Source organism: Limulus polyphemus, unplaced genomic scaffold, assembly GCF_000517525.1.
Source record: "Limulus polyphemus unplaced genomic scaffold, Limulus_polyphemus-2.1.2 Scaffold7615, whole genome shotgun sequence".
NCBI classification, from domain to species: Eukaryota; Metazoa; Arthropoda; class Merostomata; order Xiphosura; family Limulidae; genus Limulus; species Limulus polyphemus.
Window position 1 is genome coordinate 10,613 of NW_013673225.1, and position 2,535 is coordinate 13,147.

Here is a 2,535-nt window from a genome sequence, read left to right on the forward strand (position 1 = left end):
TTGGTTCTATGTCATCAGTCTTGCTAGTTTGGTTCTATGTCATCAGTCTTGCTATTTTAGCTCTATATGATCAGTCTTGCTTGTTTGGCTTTATATCATCAGTCTTGCTACTTTGACTCTATATCATCAGTCTTGCTAGTTTGGTTCTATGTCATCAGTCTTGCTAGTTTGGTTCTATGTCATCAGTCATGCTATTTTAGCTCTATATGATCAGTCTTGCTACTTTGGTTCTATATTATCAGTCTTTCTACTTTGGCTCTGTGTCATTAGTCTTGCTACTTTGGCTCTATATCATCAGTCTTGCTACACGAAAATCCTTCCACGGAAAGGGCGTGGCATGAGAAACAAGACTGTAGTTAAATCATGATGGTGGTTGTTTTTACCGTATTAAAGCACATCTCTGGGAAAAATAAAACTGGTGCTACGTCAAGATGGTGGTTATTTTTACCATATTAAAACATATAATGTTGAGAAACAAAACTGGTACTAAATCAAAATGGTGGTTGCTTACCGTATGGAAACATATCATTTTGAGACACAAAACTGGTGCTGAATAGAGATGATGGTTGTTTTTACCATATTAAAACATAAAACTTTGTCATCATTGTAACGGTAGTATCTACAAAAAGTATGGAAAATAGAAGTGTACTCTAGGATAAACGAGTAGCATCAACACTGTACATTTATCAAGTTATATATAAATATTGGTTTACTGTATTCAGTAAAAAACAGTTCAAACACCATAATATATTTAGTTTAATCTTAAATATAGTGCTACTTCTCAGGTGGTCCCAGCCTGTACAAAAATTGAGAGACCTGTACGTCTTGCCCCCCAGTGGCACAGCGGTTAGCCTTTAGACTTATATCACTAGAAACCTGGTTTCGACACCTCTGGTAGGCACAACACAGATAGCCCATTGTGTATATTTGTACTCAACTACAAACAAACAAATCTGTACACCTTTCATTAAAAGATAAGCATTTTCCATATAGCTCTGTTCCAAGAAAAGTACCACAATATTCACGTCATTAGCAGGGTGTTTCAGTATTTAGAATGAAAGTATAAATGGACTGAAATTGAAAAGTTTTTTAAACCGGTAAGAATTTGGTAAGATTTAATGGAATAGCCGTACTTGAAACAGGGTAAAAGTATCTTACAAGTTCGATATTCTTCACCTGAACGGGAATGTGTTTTATATTTCTGTGAACAAAGTTATTTTAAACATTATGTTCAATCTTTTGAACCCCATATTGTTGTATACCTGTTACTGCGTGATTCAGCTTTTGCCAGTATTACGCTGGTATGATAAAATTTAACCAAGAACGCTTATACACTTACAATATTTGTAGATGCAGCTGTGTTTTTTTTTGGGGGGGAGGGTTACTTCTGTTTTATTTATTAAAAGAAAGAGGTTTTACATTGTGCAATTTTGAGCTTTGTATAATATTTCTAACGCGATGCTGATTTTGTTTTATATATATTATTTTATCTTTTAATGTGGTATGGATGGCTAATAGCATTTTATAATAGCGATTTATATATACTAATTCAAATACGAGACATGACACTACAAGTGATGGACGTGTTTAGAACTTATATATTTGGCTTACGATGAACTCTCGACCATTCGACAATACAATGCTGCCACTGAAAAACTTATGGCTAGGGAATTAAAATAACGTTTTAACATGTTAAAAACAATCACCATCTTGACTTAACACCAGTTTTATTTCTCAAAATGATATGTTTTAATACAGTAGAAACAATGACCATCCTGATTTAACATCAGTTTTGTTTCTCAAAATAACATGCTTTAACACAGTAAAAACAATCACTATCTTGAGTTAACTCCAGTTTTGTTTCTCAAAATAACGTTTCGATACGGTAGAAACAACGATTGTCCTGATTTAATACGAAAAGAATCTGTTTAATATAAATAAATATACAAGTTTTTTGGAGATTGTATTTTTTGTGTGCTACTCCTGCTTTGGTCCCTGAAGTAGATTCTATGCTCTAAGGAAGGGTTCCCAAACTGAAGGTCATCGGAAAGTGTCATGGCGAATTATATAATACTGTTAGGGTACTCAGTATCTATAGATTCATTAGGTGAAAAGTTTCAGTCAGGATGCGGATTATTCTTTATGCTGAGAAACTTTGGGAATCTCTGTTTTAAGGTTGGATCAAGCCACAAGAAAGCTCCAGCCCCACATTGCCCATGCTATCTAGAATTACATTATAAATTCTCATTTTTAATCAAACAAAATGAAAAAAATCAAAATTGTTTTACATAACTTGCTAATGTTCCCTAGCAAAACTATCCTTTGTACCAATATGCAGTTCTTTTTACATAACTTGCTAATGTTCCCTAGCAAAACTATTCTTTGTACCAATATGCAGTTCTTTTTACATAACTTGCTAATGTTCCCTAGCAAAACTATTCTTTATACCAATATGCAGTTCTTTTTACATAACTTGCTAATGTTCCCTAGCAAAACTATTCTTTGTACCAATATGCAGTTTTTTTATAGTTGGTT